This window comes from Rhinoderma darwinii, chromosome 2, assembly GCF_050947455.1.
Source record: "Rhinoderma darwinii isolate aRhiDar2 chromosome 2, aRhiDar2.hap1, whole genome shotgun sequence".
NCBI classification, from domain to species: Eukaryota; Metazoa; Chordata; class Amphibia; order Anura; family Rhinodermatidae; genus Rhinoderma; species Rhinoderma darwinii.
The window spans coordinates 415,920,671-415,937,172 of NC_134688.1; the positions used below are offsets into that span (position 1 = coordinate 415,920,671).

Genomic DNA, 16,502 nt, shown 5'->3' on the forward strand with positions numbered 1-16,502 from the left:
ATTGTCACATATAGACAACGATAAACAATATATTTCATATTAAATGTGTGATTTCTTAATATAGCGGTTCATTTAGCAAATTCACTAGACCTGATCCTGTCATTATGTACAGAATTAGGATATAATACATGCACATTATAGGTTACTACCTCGATTAGGACAACCATTAAACAGGAAATCTTCATGTCCAGAAGGTCACTGGCCTTTTCATGTGCTTGACATCTACAGAATGTTTTTCGATGCATAATTAACTGCCATATAGGAAAGCATCATTGATGTCCACCATACAGATCACTGTGCACCAGCCAGACAGTTGCTCCCCCTAAAGATTAATGACCCCCTGGGATATTTCCTGCCTAATGGTTTACTGTCTCTGTCTAGAAAATTAAATGGAGCATAATCATCAACCCATTATTGTCGTCATGACTTCCCTTCTCAATTGAGACATGACAGCTATGACAGATCTGTTTTCAAATGGATCCCAACGAATCCTGACAGGTCCTATTGATTTATAATGGGGTCATCAGGTTTCTGTTTTGGGTTCCGGTATGATGCAGACTGCACTATTCTTGCTTTTAAAAACCCCAAAACCCCAATGGAATGGAAACAAATGGCAAAGAAATTGATGAAACTTATAAAAGTAGAGGTCAGGAAGATGCAAATGTTCTGGGGCTTCTTCAGTGGCAACAAAGTCACTCTTCACAAACTAAGACACAAATGGGCAACTGCTATAGTTCAGAAGCTAATGGAACTTTTAGGCCAAGTATTGCCTAGTAAAATCTGATTAGATTATAATTTTATTGTAACCGGACTTGTTTTACCAATGTGTTGACTGTTTGGGACAGATTTTAAGCAATGCTAAGCATATTGGCGCAAATTCAACAACAAAAAATGTTATAATGATTAACCCCTTAATGACCGCCGATACGTCTTTCTACGGCGGTCATTAGTGGGCTTTATTCTAGAGCGCCGCTATTCTACGTCGCTGCTGTAGAATAAAGTAAACAGAGCAGGGAGCCGTGAAATCTCCCTGCTCTCAGCTGCCAGAGGTAGCTGAGGGCTGGGGGCGTCCCTGCTCTGCCGGGTGAGATCGATATTAGTATCGATCTCACCCGTTTAACCCTTCAGATGCGGTGCGCAATAGCGAGCACCGCATCTGAGTGGTTTTGGAGAGAGGGAGGGAGCTCCCTCTCATCTCACTGACACCCGGCGATAAAATCGCCGAGTGTCTGTGTCTCTAATGGCAGCCGGGGGTCTAATAAAGACCCCCAGGTCTGCCTGGAGCGAATGCCTGCTAGATCATGCCGCAGGCATGACCTAGCAGATGCCTCTCCGTTTTAAACGGACAGGCAGTAATACACTGCAATACAAAAGTATTGCAGTGTATTATAATAGCGATCGGAGGATAGTGAAGTCCCCTAGTGGGACTAGTAAAAAAGTAAAAAAGTTTAATAAAGTTAATAAAAAAAAAAAAGTGAAACAAAAAAAATGAAAAACCCAGCTTTTCCCCTTACAAAATGCTTTACTATTAAAAAAAACTACAATAAAGCAGAAAAGTTACACATATTTGGTATCGCCGCGTCCGTAACGACCCCGACTATAAAGCTGTTACATTATTTAACCCGCACTGTGAACGCCGTAAAAAATAAAATAAAAAACAATGGAAAAATTGCTGTTTTCTGTTAATCCTGACTTTAAAAAAATGTGATAAAAAGTGATCAAAAAGTCGCATCTACTCTCAAATGGTACCAATAAAAACTGCAAGTCGTCCCGCAAAAAACAAGACCTTATACAGCTATGCCGACGCAAAAATAAAAAAGTTACAGCTCTTCGAATGTGACAATGGAAAAATGTAAAAAATGGCTTGGACATTAGGGCCCAGAATGCAAGCAGGGGGAAGGGGTTAAATGTTCATATTTCACATTTGAAACGAGAGTAAATATTTTTGGAATGATAATGGTGGCTAACCATCAATGTATACTTTACTGATCTACCCCATCTTTAAATCTGGCTATAGTCAAGGATCCATCTGTATTCTACAAGACGTCACCCATTATTCCAACATTTGTCACATGTAAACATTCCCATGTCTTCCCTAAAAAGTAAACATGTTTACCGGGAGGTATGATAAATAATCATTGTGACAACCTGAAATACCACATATCTGAAATAAATCAAAGGAAGAAGCGCCTCATGGTGCATACCCAAAACAATGGTGAATAGGAGTATAGGTGAAAGAAATATCCTCACCTGGGATAATTTTGCAGTATCCAGGCACAACACTGTTTGAAGGCAATCAATTGATAAAGTTGCCGCTGCTTCCTAGCCAATGGGACCACAAGGCTCCATCACGTAGTATTGTATCAGTATGAGAAAATAAATATACATATATATATATATATGAAGCCAAATAGCGCTATTTCATCAGGAAGGTGTTAAGGAAAATAGGTAGGTTATAATAAAGTATTTACTGAGGTAACGCGTTTCGACACCGGACTGGCGCCTTCATCAGGCCTTATACATTAAAAAGCCACAGACAGTGTGGTTTATAAACATATAAAACCGCCAGAATGCCCCCTGAGTGACAGTTAAGACAGCCAATCTGAGGTGAACCAAAGTATGCTAAATATAGTGTAAATCTATTCCTATAATAGTTTTGTAACTAATGTTTTTACACTATATTTAGCATACTCTGGTTCACCTCTGATTGGCTGTCTGAACTGTCACTCTGGGCATTCTGGCTTTTTTAAGTTTATAAACCACACTGTCTGTGGCTTTTTATGTATAAAGCCAGATGAAGGCGCCAGTATATATATATATACACACACACACACACACACACACACACACACACACACACACACACACACACACACACACACACACACACACACACACACACGTGAAATACCAGAGATTTGTTATCTTTAGTATTTATAGTATCTTCATGTATTTATCATTTTTCAGACATTCAAATGGGGCCATTCACTGTAATTTTGTCATCATTATTACCGTTGACTATCTCCTGCGACAAGCCAGATTACAAGGTCTAATCTCTATTGGAAGAATTCTTAAGGCTACGATAATTAATTGTCCTTGGGGAATCTTTGTAATGTCCTCTAGGAATTGCAGTCACCTGTAGAGCTATGAGGACGATGACACAGCAGGGTAGTTGTCATCATCAATAGGAATGATCATTCCTAGAATTGTTTGTGACAACCCTATGATAAGAAATGTTAATAAAAGTCAGAAATTCATATTTTATAATTGTTTTTTTTTTACCTTTTACACTGGATATGAAAGAGAAGAACTTAAAAATAAAAGTTCGGTATTCGGAAAAATATGTAGTATGGTATTTCCTTTTATGTTTTCATTAGTGAAATTACCACCTCATTCATTGTTTCTTATGAATATACAGCCTTGACCGTGCGCCCAATTAAATAATGAAGGCATTTACTGTGTGGCGGTGGCATTGAATGAATAATGTGAGACACATTGTATTTCCACCGATACTGTTTCTTTAGTTCTGTTTTTTTTTTGCATTAGACAATTTGAAAAGTATCTTCCAAAATGTTCATATCTTTATAATGGTGATAATAGATTTTTAACAATATTTTAACTAAAATATTATAAAATAGCTTTATAAGTAATTCCTTATTAAACTGACTTGAGTTGTCTGATTGAAGCTTTGAGGTGGAGGGATCTGAACGTAGAGCAGGCAACCGATGGAATTCTTTTTAACCACAACAACCTTTTCATGCTTAAAGGGGTACTCCCAGAATAGACATTTATCACCTATCCACAAGATAGGTGATAAGTGTCTGATCCCCGGGGGACCCAGCTGGGACCCCTACCGATCACTAGAATGGGATTCCAGAGCCCACACTTTCCACCTCACTGAACCCCCCCAAGTAAGGATGAGTTTGAAGGGTGTAGAGGACGAACATGTGCCCAGCTGCTCCATTCAATGTCTGTGGGACTGACTGAAATATTTGAACGTTGTGCTTTATTCTATGGCTCGGCACGGTTACGGGGATACCAAATATGTAAAGGTTTTATATGTTTTCCTACGTTTGCACAATAAAAACCCTTTTAGAAAAAAATTACTTGTTTTTGCATCGCCGCATTCCAAGAGCTGTAACGGTTTTATTTTTCCGTCTATGTGGCCGTACGTGGGCTTGATTTTTGCGGGACAATGTGTAGTTTTCATTAGTACTATTTTGGGGTACATAGGACTTAGATTAATTTTTAATAGTGGGAGTGGGAGAAAAGAGCGAATTTTGCCGTTGTTTTTTTGGACGCCGTTCATCCAGCGGTTTAATTAATGTGTTAATTTTATTGTTCAAGTGGTTACGATCGCGGGGATACCATATATGTGTATGTGTGATTTGTTTTGACACTTTTACTTTAAAAAAACCACTTTTTGGGCAAAAAAAAATAGTTTTATTTGATTTTCACTGTAATTTTTTTTTTGTTTTTTCACCAACTTTATTTAACGGATTGACATTTTTTTTTTAGTCCCACCAGGGGACTTCACTATGCGATGTGCCGATCGCATATATAATGCTTTGGTATACTTCGTATACCAAAGCATTATTGCCTGTCAGTATAAAACAGAGGGAGCTCCCTCCCTCTGTCAAACACATTAGATGCCGCTGTCACTATTGACAGCGGCATTTAATGGGTTAAACTGCCGGAATCGGAGCGCGCTTCTATTCCGGCAGTTGCAGCAGGAGCCAGGCTGTGTATAACAGCCGTGCTCCTGCCGCTGATCGTGTGGGTACACTGGCAGTACCCGCGCCATCACAGGACGGATATATCCCTCCTCCTGCGCGAACTAGCAGCTGCAGAGGACTGATATATCTGCCCTTCGGCGTTAAGAGGTTAAAAACGCAGATATCCAGTGATTTCAGCTTGTGCTATCAGTAATAGAATGAGAGCACCAAAATGAAGACTGAGATTGCAGAAGTTAGTAGAGCTGGGTGTAGTAGGCGGAGCAAGTGCACTGCTGCATGCACATTGCATGCTGGGACTAGAGCAGTGCATGCAGGGAGGAGAAACACAGGAAGAGAAGAGGAATGAACTTACTGAGCAAAACAAACCTCTCAAGGTAAACAATAGGGAGTAATGTTACTAAAACCATTTATTATCAAGAAAAAGCTAGTCAGAGTGCACTAATATATTAATAGAGGAACATTGCATTGATTTAAAAAAAAATAAAAAGGATTGGAAAACCCCTTTAAGGAGAGATCAATTTGAACTAGTAAAAAAAAGTTTTCTTTTCCTTTGTTCAGCTGCTGCAGTGACAGCTTAATGGACTCTTGAAGTAGGGGAGATAGGGTTAAATGCAATGGATCTACTGTATCCGTTGTGTTCATACTGTACGGTGATATTTCTGTATGTGATGTCAAATAAGAGATAAAGAAGGTTATTACTAGTCTATGGTTTCCAGTTTTCTAAGGTATATCACTATGGGAAGGCTACTACAATGAACTCTCTTGTGATCACTAATACTCTGCCTGTCCTTGTCCTATAAAGGCGCTGTCTCTTTTGAATATGTAACTTGCTAACAAGGACAATCGATGTTGCGCAATTATGTACAAAGCAAGTGTTTCAGATCTTGGAAGTAATCATTCCATTTTAGAACACATGTCATGCTGATCCAAGAATTTCATAGCCGTAACTTTCTGTCCCCAAGCAACTGAGCCATCAACACCATTAATTTTTACGATGTTACCATAGTCATGAGCTAAAATGCATCATTTATTAGAAAATAACAATTAACCATGATTAAAATGTGCAAATAAAAACAGGTTCATTTGTGTTGATTTTGTTTATCTAAATTTAATGAATCTTATGCAGAGCAATTTTTCAAAAGTAGAATATTCATTTATTTACGCACAGTATAATAGAAAAGCACCAAAATTATGTATTTTATGAAAAATGTAGCAGAGCTTGATTTGTGATTTAAAGCATTTCTACCTTAAAGGGTAACTAAATGTTTGACAAACTTCTGACACCAATCGCTCAAACGAAGTGTCAGAAAGTGCTCGTGTGAGCGCTCAGCCGCTTCATGTCTGTTCAGCTTTTTCCGAAAATCAATGTATCAGAGTACGGGCCCAATAGAAAGTCTATGAGCCCATACACCGCTACATCGGCTTTCCGGAAAAAGCCGAACAGAAACTAAGTGGCTGAGCGCTCACACGAGTGCTTCTGCCGCTTCGTTTTAGCGATTGGTGGGGGTCTCATTGCTCGGACCCCCACCAATCAAAACTTCTGACATGTCACTATGACATGTCAGAAGTTTGTAAAACGTTTAGTTACACTTTAAAGAGAAGTTTGTGAGTTTCTATTCAGATGTTTTCTAGGTATTTCTGCTTCTTACCTTGCTGTTTTCCAAAAGTGACCACCAATATGGCCTCTAGTACAGCTCCTAAAGGTTGTCACCACTTCTGTAGCCCTAGGTTGGGCAGAAGAATGTGTTTTTTGCATAGCCAGGCAGATTTGCCATTCAGGAGTCAAAGAAAACTAGGTGTCAAATGAGTTGACAGAGAATAACTCAAAGACTTATATTTACAGGCATATTTATATTTCTTTTAGGAGGCACTGCCCTTTATCTCTTTGTGTTGCACCCTTTGTGCAATTTGATGATTCTCTTAGTTAAGATATTGCAGTAAATTTTTTCTGGGCCCACCTAAGGAAACTATTCTAAAGGCCCAATATCCATTTATACAGGACTTGTGCATATCCACTTTTGATTTTATTGTAAACTTTGTTGTTCTCATTGCAGGTTCAGGACACATCAATGCAGTCTAATAGGTTACTTGTGAAGCTCTTAAGAAATAGAGTGGCACGTGATTGGCTCCAAACTGTTTGGGGCCCTGTTGTATTAGGGACTCATTATTGTGTCAGAGACTGGGCCCACCGGAAGATACTCCAGAATACTGGTGGGCCAGTCCAAGCAGCTCACACTTCAATGTAAAGCCAGAGGAAACAGTGAATGTGCCAAATGACCATCTCTGAATCGACAGTTAACAAAGACTTTGTTGACACGCCATATCAAATTGGCTACCATGGGAATGCAAGAACACAGTTTTTCTTATGAATTTCTGTATATATCCCTGCTTTTTCGAATACCTAAGGCATGTGCATCGAATTAAAACAGAATTAGGAAAATATATATATTTTTTAAAATTAATGCTCTTTACCAACACTGTGCCAGTCCATAAAGATTCAAGGATGCCGGAGGAGATTTGCTTTTTGCCTGCTCACGTCCTCAGTGTGTAAATGTAATGTGTTGTCCTCTGGGCCTCCGCAGACATAGCAAGCCATAAACAAGCTGAAGTTTTACAAGTCTCTCTTGAGGACCTGTAATTCTTTTCAGTTTTAGATTTATACCGGTTATAATTGACATTAGAAGACAAGAAAGATTAATATATCCATTAACAGCAAAGAAACTGTCCACAAAATGTTACAGTGGCTTGATGAGAGGTTGAATGGTGAATACAGATTAGCTGTAAGTTCTGCTCAATGTCACATTGTCACATATAGACAACGATAAACAATATATTTCATATTAAATGTGTGATTTCTTAATATAGCGGTTCATTTAGCAAATTCACTAGACCTGATCCTGTCATTATGTACAGAATTAGGATATAATACATGCACATTATAGGTTACTACCTCGATTAGGACAACCATTAAACAGGAAATCTTCATGTCCAGAAGGTCACTGGCCTTTTCATGTGCTTGACATCTACAGAATGTTTTTCGATGCATAATTAACTGCCATATAGGAAAGCATCATTGATGTCCACCATACAGATCACTGTGCACCAGCCAGACAGTTGCTCCCCCTAAAGATTAATGACCCCCTGGGATATTTCCTGCCTAATGGTTTACTGTCTCTGTCTAGAAAATTAAATGGAGCATAATCATCAACCCATTATTGTCGTCATGACTTCCCTTCTCAATTGAGACATGACAGCTATGACAGATCTGTTTTCAAATGGATCCCAACGAATCCTGACAGGTCCTATTGATTTATAATGGGGTCATCAGGTTTCTGTTTTGGGTTCCGGTATGATGCAGACTGCACTATTCTTGCTTTTAAAAACCCCAAAACCCCAATGGAATGGAAACAAATGGCAGAGAAATTGATGAAACTTATAAAAGTAGAGGTCAGGAAGATGCAAATGTTCTGGGGCTTCTTCAGTGGCAACAAAGTCACTCTTCACAAACTAAGACACAAATGGGCAACTGCTATAGTTCAGAAGCTAATGGAACTTTTAGGCCAAGTATTGCCTAGTAAAATCTGATTAGATTATAATTTTATTGTAACCGGACTTGTTTTACCAATGTGTTGACTGTTTGGGACAGATTTTAAGCAATGCTAAGCATATTGGCGCAAATTCAACAACAAAAAATGTTATAATGATTAACCCCTTAATGACCGCCGATACGTCTTTCTACGGCGGTCATTAGTGGGCTTTATTCTAGAGCGCCGCTATTCTACGTCGCTGCTGTAGAATAAAGTAAACAGAGCAGGGAGCCGTGAAATCTCCCTGCTCTCAGCTGCCAGAGGTAGCTGAGGGCTGGGGGCGTCCCTGCTCTGCCGGGTGAGATCGATATTAGTATCGATCTCACCCGTTTAACCCTTCAGATGCGGTGCGCAATAGCGAGCACCGCATCTGAGTGGTTTTGGAGAGAGGGAGGGAGCTCCCTCTCATCTCACTGACACCCGGCGATAAAATCGCCGAGTGTCTGTGTCTCTAATGGCAGCCGGGGGTCTAATAAAGACCCCCAGGTCTGCCTGGAGCGAATGCCTGCTAGATCATGCCGCAGGCATGACCTAGCAGATGCCTCTCCGTTTTAAACGGACAGGCAGTAATACACTGCAATACAAAAGTATTGCAGTGTATTATAATAGCGATCGGAGGATAGTGAAGTCCCCTAGTGGGACTAGTAAAAAAGTAAAAAAGTTTAATAAAGTTAATAAAAAAAAAAAAGTGAAACAAAAAAAATGAAAAACCCAGCTTTTCCCCTTACAAAATGCTTTACTATTAAAAAAAACTACAATAAAGCAGAAAAGTTACACATATTTGGTATCGCCGCGTCCGTAACGACCCCGACTATAAAGCTGTTACATTATTTAACCCGCACTGTGAACGCCGTAAAAAATAAAATAAAAAACAATGGAAAAATTGCTGTTTTCTGTTAATCCTGACTTTAAAAAAATGTGATAAAAAGTGATCAAAAAGTCGCATCTACTCTCAAATGGTACCAATAAAAACTGCAAGTCGTCCCGCAAAAAACAAGACCTTATACAGCTATGCCGACGCAAAAATAAAAAAGTTACAGCTCTTCGAATGTGACAATGGAAAAATGTAAAAAATGGCTTGGACATTAGGGCCCAGAATGCAAGCAGGGGGAAGGGGTTAAATGTTCATATTTCACATTTGAAACGAGAGTAAATATTTTTGGAATGATAATGGTGGCTAACCATCAATGTATACTTTACTGATCTACCCCATCTTTAAATCTGGCTATAGTCAAGGATCCATCTGTATTCTACAAGACGTCACCCATTATTCCAACATTTGTCACATGTAAACATTCCCATGTCTTCCCTAAAAAGTAAACATGTTTACCGGGAGGTATGATAAATAATCATTGTGACAACCTGAAATACCACATATCTGAAATAAATCAAAGGAAGAAGCGCCTCATGGTGCATACCCAAAACAATGGTGAATAGGAGTATAGGTGAAAGAAATATCCTCACCTGGGATAATTTTGCAGTATCCAGGCACAACACTGTTTGAAGGCAATCAATTGATAAAGTTGCCGCTGCTTCCTAGCCAATGGGACCACAAGGCTCCATCACGTAGTATTGTATCAGTATGAGAAAATAAATATACATATATATATATATATGAAGCCAAATAGCGCTATTTCATCAGGAAGGTGTTAAGGAAAATAGGTAGGTTATAATAAAGTATTTACTGAGGTAACGCGTTTCGACACCGGACTGGCGCCTTCATCAGGCCTTATACATTAAAAAGCCACAGACAGTGTGGTTTATAAACATATAAAACCGCCAGAATGCCCCCTGAGTGACAGTTAAGACAGCCAATCTGAGGTGAACCAAAGTATGCTAAATATAGTGTAAATCTATTCCTATAATAGTTTTGTAACTAATGTTTTTACACTATATTTAGCATACTCTGGTTCACCTCTGATTGGCTGTCTGAACTGTCACTCTGGGCATTCTGGCTTTTTTAAGTTTATAAACCACACTGTCTGTGGCTTTTTATGTATAAAGCCAGATGAAGGCGCCAGTATATATATATATACACACACACACACACACACACACACACACACACACACACACACACACACACACACACACACACACACACACGTGAAATACCAGAGATTTGTTATCTTTAGTATTTATAGTATCTTCATGTATTTATCATTTTTCAGACATTCAAATGGGGCCATTCACTGTAATTTTGTCATCATTATTACCGTTGACTATCTCCTGCGACAAGCCAGATTACAAGGTCTAATCTCTATTGGAAGAATTCTTAAGGCTACGATAATTAATTGTCCTTGGGGAATCTTTGTAATGTCCTCTAGGAATTGCAGTCACCTGTAGAGCTATGAGGACGATGACACAGCAGGGTAGTTGTCATCATCAATAGGAATGATCATTCCTAGAATTGTTTGTGACAACCCTATGATAAGAAATGTTAATAAAAGTCAGAAATTCATATTTTATAATTGTTTTTTTTTTACCTTTTACACTGGATATGAAAGAGAAGAACTTAAAAATAAAAGTTCGGTATTCGGAAAAATATGTAGTATGGTATTTCCTTTTATGTTTTCATTAGTGAAATTACCACCTCATTCATTGTTTCTTATGAATATACAGCCTTGACCGTGCGCCCAATTAAATAATGAAGGCATTTACTGTGTGGCGGTGGCATTGAATGAATAATGTGAGACACATTGTATTTCCACCGATACTGTTTCTTTAGTTCTGTTTTTTTTTTGCATTAGACAATTTGAAAAGTATCTTCCAAAATGTTCATATCTTTATAATGGTGATAATAGATTTTTAACAATATTTTAACTAAAATATTATAAAATAGCTTTATAAGTAATTCCTTATTAAACTGACTTGAGTTGTCTGATTGAAGCTTTGAGGTGGAGGGATCTGAACGTAGAGCAGGCAACCGATGGAATTCTTTTTAACCACAACAACCTTTTCATGCTTAAAGGGGTACTCCCAGAATAGACATTTATCACCTATCCACAAGATAGGTGATAAGTGTCTGATCCCCGGGGGACCCAGCTGGGACCCCTACCGATCACTAGAATGGGATTCCAGAGCCCACACTTTCCACCTCACTGAACCCCCCCAAGTAAGGATGAGTTTGAAGGGTGTAGAGGACGAACATGTGCCCAGCTGCTCCATTCAATGTCTGTGGGACTGACTGAAATATTTGAACGTTGTGCTTGGCTCTCTGTCAGTCCCATAGACATTGTATGGTCATCTGCCACTTAATTCAAAGTTCTTCTCACTATGGTCTTGCAAAGTTTTCCACAGTAGTGATCAGTGGGAGTCCAGGGAGTCATTGGGTTCCCCAGCGATCAGTCACATATCGCCTATTCTGTGGATAGGTGATAAAAGTCACAGTAAAACCTCTACAAAAGACCACCTCTTTGAGAAGACCACCCATTTATCAAGACCATATTTTCTGCAACACATGTCCAATTCCCTTAAATCTTATGAGTATTGACCTCTTCTTTAAGACGCCAGCCTCTAAAAGATTATTGTTCAAAATCACTTTGGGTGGGGATCTGTTGTAAAATATGATATCATATTATGTCAGCTTCACTAGTAAATTTTTCACATTCATTCAACTGTAGCTTTATTATATAGCGACCCATACAAAGTGTGTGTGTGGTGTGTGTGTGTGGTGTGTGTGTGGTGTGTGTGTGTGTGTGTGTGTGTGTGTGTGTGTGTGTGTGTGTGTGTGTGTGTGTGATTGAAGGGAAAAAGCTAGGCTGGCTCTTACCAGACTGAGAGTTGACCTATACAGTCATTTCTCACTTCTTATGACATTCCATTACTACTGTCCTATTGATTAAAAAACAATCTGTTAGCCTTTATCTGGGTTAAGGATGCAGTACTACAACATTTATAATACTCCCGTCAGTGATAAATTCTGAAGGTAAAGGATTGGGAGATAAGGAGCCATTTGCAATGATGACATTTAGAATGTTGGCGGCAGGATTGTAGAAACCCTAAGTTCATCTTTACAAGAAGAAAATTGAGGATTTGAAAAGTTTGCCTGTCTGTAGTGTAACAACGGTCAACCAACCTGTATGAATTATGAGACACTCCTAAGGATGGGTGATTTATAACCATAAAAGTGAAGAGGAGAAAAACTGGGGTTTTAGGGGTTCACGATTTATTGTTTATTGAGAAAAACACTTCATTAAAAAAACTTGTGATATACTTTATGTACAAGATTCCTCTATAGAGTCAGCTATTTGGTTAAGTGTGTATGTAAAAAAAAAAAAAAAACACTCCTTACATACAGGAGCATTGACCAATATCTCAGTTTTGCGACTGTATAACACAATTGAGAATTACAAAACGAATGGATCCAATGAACGCAGCGGATCTTTACTCTTCACGCTACAGATTGCATATGGATTTTAACATTTTTAAGTGCTGGAATTATTGTAGACTTTACAACAGATATTGACAGGTGAACTCCAACAATCAGGCTGGCGAGCCGGTCTACCATATGATATGTTTGAAAGTGAACAATAAATACAGAAACCATAAAACTGCTATAGGGTCAGAGGAGAGCTCCTTAATGAGAAAAAGTAATTATCTTAATATTTAAAAAAAAGTTTTTCATGTCAAATTCTTTAGGGTCAAAGGTCATCCAAGTCACAGGTGTACCAGAGGGTGAATGACCTCACTTCCCTCTGAAGTCTGGGACTCTTTTAGTGTCACCTGTAATATATATATCCGTATTTGATACACTGCCAAAGAAAAAAACATTATCTATATACAGATTTAGCAGTGCTGACATTTTCATCTAATTGTCTCTTTTGTGCTCCGTGATAACTCATTTAGTTGGTTTGCCTGAAGACCTTAAGAAAACCAAAGCTCCTTTATTTTTAATTAAGTAGAATTGGACCTCTGTTGTGACAGCATTGTACTTTTTGAGTTTGACAGCACTGAATAAATTTGATACATTGTTAATTATCATTGATTCTAAAAATAAATGCTGGTTTAACCTGTAATTATTTTAAATAAAAACCCGAATGTAAAGAGAGCTGCTATGTAGAATAGAGATGGAGAGTTTTATACCAATGTACTGAAGTAACACCCTGTAAATTATACTATGTCAGGATGCCCCAAAAAAAACATTTAAAAGAATGCAACTAGAAGAGCAATCCAGGATTTTTGGTAGACTCAAGAAATAATCCTCATATTGAGAAATCTAGAAAGCTCCAAAAGTATTTTAGATGAGAAACTAAACTTTCAAAAACCTTTTAACATGTCATCGTGACATGTGAGAAGTTTTAAATGGTGGTGGTCTGAGAATTAAGACCCCCAACAATCGCTAAAACGAAGCAGCAGAAGCGCTCGGGTGAGAAACTAAGCGGCACAATGTTCTGCCACTTTGTTTTAGTGATCGGTGGGGGTCTCCGTGCTCAGACCCCCACCAATCAAATCATCTGACATGTCAATATGACATGTCAGAAGTTTTTTGAAAGTTTAGTTACCCCTTAATAACGTGCTTGGTGCACGGTGGGGGGTGCCAACAAGCCACTTAGCCTTGGACAGGTTATTTAAATACAGGTCTAGGGCAGCAAATTGATCTTTAAAGGAAAGCTATGTCTAGACAGTGAGTAATTTGTGCACACCTAGAAGACTGTCAGGATTTTATCAACGTAGCACCAAATATGCTCCATAGGTATATATGCTATTATCCTTATTTCTCGGGTTCAAAAGTAAGGGTATGCTCACACGGGCCGAAAAATCGGAAACAGAACGCCTTCAAACATCTGCCCATTGATTTCAATGGGAAAAACGGCGTTCTGCTAAGACGGGCCGTTTTTTTACGCAGCACGTAAAAAAACGGCCGCGAAAAAGTAGTGCATGTCCCTTCTTCAGCCATTTTTGGAGCCGTTTTTCATTGACTCTATAGAAAAACAGCTCCAAAAACAGCCGTGAAAAACACAGCGAAAATCGCGAGTGGCTTAAAAAACGTCTGAAAATCAGGAGCTGTTTTCCCATGAAAACAGCTCCATATTTTGAGACGTTTAGAGTGAAAGTTAAATATTGACTAGATGAAAAAAGTCACCTTGTTCACACTTGCCCTGTCACCTATAACAAATGATAGAAACAGGAAATGGAAAAGTTAAGGGTTTATTTATTTGTTTGGTTCTTAATAAGAGCTTCACCCTGATGACTGGGAATATGCAATGCAGTACAATACTTCCAATTACCTCTTCATGAGAAGCTCAAATACTTTTCTAAGTACTGTGTTGCGCATGTGGTTACAGAACGTGCTTGTCATTTGATGTGGCTATGTGGAGGAGCCAGTTCCTTTGTTTGACTTTCCTCACCATTAGTTCACTAGAAGGGACATGAGGCACCTGCTGCATTTATAGTGATATAACTTTTCTTCAGTAAACTACAAAGATATGTATAGAAGTATCTATAAGATTCCAGATAAATGTAACATTTAGTGAAGATGGAAAAGAGAGCAGCAAAGTGACAATAAACTAAGACTCAAGACTGATGAAATCATCGGAGTTATGGTGCTCTGAACCCAGAAATCAATACTTATAGGAGACCTGAGTTCGTATAGTTCATACAATGCCAAAGATAGGTAAAATATCTAACGTAGTATTATGTTAGAAGTTCTACGTTTCCTGATCCTGCGGGAGGGAGTGACCAATCGATCATTTTCTGTACATGTAATTACAGTTTAAGGCCTTATGCCCACTTCAGATTTTCCTTTAGGGTGCTATCTGTTTTTTTCACCGATAGCACCCTGACCCATTCATTTCAATGGGCCCATACACACTTCCGTAATTTTCACGGATCCGTTCTGTCAAAAGTAGAGCATGTCCTACATTTGTCAGTGATTCCGTGACAGTGGGGCCCATACAAGTCAATGGGTCCGTGAAAAAAATGGACGGCACACGGAAGGCTTCCGTGTGCCGTCCGATTTTGAAGGATCCGTTGCCCTAGCAATGGCAGGGCATGCCAAAGTTCACTAAAAACAGCACTAAATACTTCATGTGACCTTATTATGGGTGTTTCCTGGGACATGTGACAAGTTCAAATGAAGCTTAATACCTTCCGTTTTTTTAACGGAAACAAGGAACGGACACGGAGTGCACATGGAAGCCACACGGATACCATAACAGACACACGGATCCGTCAAAAACGTCTGTGAAAACGGTGATGGAAGTGTGCATGAGGCCTACAAGCCAAATCTGCCCAATATTTGGAACCTTTTATAATATGTACTCTATCTTGATTCTGGATAGAGAGGATGTGTTCTCCTAAATCTGTACCTCCGTCCTCAGTAAGCAGAAGGCAGAACTGAGACAAGGTGCATATTCCAAAGTTGCATCCCATTCTGATCTACAGGGTACCTCCATGATGTCTATAGCGGTTACTAGTCAATAATAATTTTGCATTCTAGTGCAGTATATAATAGGGTAACACAGTGCAATGAGACAGAAAAAGGACAGGATCCTAACCGTGTATAAAATTCGCAGGTAGACATTACATAGTCGCCATATCCCAGTGTGAACCTACTGTCTATGATCACCATAGAACAAGTACAAATCGCAACAGCTCAGATTAGTTTATTAGATTATAATTCCTAAAAGCAGACCACGGCAGGCAGAGATGATGAGGGCTGCCAGAAGCCGTTAGGATTGACAAGAAAAAGTCAGCTTCAAATGGGGTTAAATTCTGCAGCACCTTTGGGTCCTATTATTGTGCCACAACTTTGGCCCACTGGAGCATCATTTGGTACATTGAGTGGCCCGTTTGACCTGACCACATGTGAGGGTCTAGCGTGGGCTTAAGAGGCAATAGAATTGAAATGACTCCTCGATTTGAAGCAATGTTTGTATGCAGGAAATCGAATCCGTAAGGTATTAAGTGAAACTTTTTGATGTTTATTTTTGCATAATTTTTAGGTAATGAAGCTAAAGCAGGAAATGTATTCATTGTCTTACATTAAAAACTGAAACGAACAGCCACATCAAACCCCCAGCACAATATCCCTCCAATCTCTATGGCAACTGATGGGCCAATAATTATATCGTATGGTTGGAATTGTTGTTTTGTTTTTTTTACAGAGCAAAAAGAATATCACGGCACAGTGTGGTCTGCTCTTCAATCAGCAAAGTGGTTAACATCCCCAGTAAAC

The 16,502-nt window shown here is 38.9% G+C and overlaps 1 protein-coding gene and 1 long non-coding RNA gene across 7 annotated transcripts in view; both read left to right on the forward strand.

Moving 5' to 3' along the window:
• The window catches only part of RAP1GAP2 (RAP1 GTPase activating protein 2), a 669,125-nt gene that overhangs the window by 498,618 nt on the left and 154,005 nt on the right, over window positions 1-16,502 (forward strand). The window lies entirely within an intron of this gene.
• On the forward strand, window positions 5,038-7,242 carry LOC142741454 (uncharacterized). The gene is made up of 2 exons (XR_012881146.1): window positions 5,038-5,110; window positions 6,791-7,242. It is a non-coding gene; the product is annotated as an uncharacterized LOC142741454 (long non-coding RNA).